The sequence below is a fragment of the Octopus bimaculoides genome, chromosome 17, assembly GCF_001194135.2.
Source record: "Octopus bimaculoides isolate UCB-OBI-ISO-001 chromosome 17, ASM119413v2, whole genome shotgun sequence".
In the NCBI taxonomy this organism is placed as follows: Eukaryota; Metazoa; Mollusca; class Cephalopoda; order Octopoda; family Octopodidae; genus Octopus; species Octopus bimaculoides.
Genome location: NC_068997.1, coordinates 24,995,514 through 24,995,791, shown reverse-complemented (window position 1 = coordinate 24,995,791; position 278 = coordinate 24,995,514). Strand labels below are relative to the sequence as shown.

At 40.3% G+C, this 278-nt stretch overlaps 1 protein-coding gene across 1 annotated transcript in view; it reads right to left on the bottom strand.

The window, feature by feature from the left end:
• LOC128249692 (homeotic protein Sex combs reduced-like) overlaps window positions 1-278 on the bottom strand; it is a 157,559-nt gene that overhangs the window by 42,793 nt on the left and 114,488 nt on the right. The window lies entirely within an intron of this gene.

The window sequence follows — 278 nt, the reverse complement described above, 5'->3', positions numbered from 1 at the left end:
TATGTGCAGGTGTAGGTGTATGTGTAAACGCGGGCGTGTATGCGTTTGTGTGTGATAACGACGTGATGATGATGATGATGATGATGAGGAGGAGGATGTTGACGACGACGACGAAGACAACGACGGTGATGATGATGATAATGATGATGATGATAATAATAATGATGATGATGATGATGATGTGGATCTATTTTAAAACGGGGGCGCCAGTATTTTCTTAACGAAACACTTTGAAACTTGGGACACTGGTAGAATGTGTCATATAAAACATCTTTTAC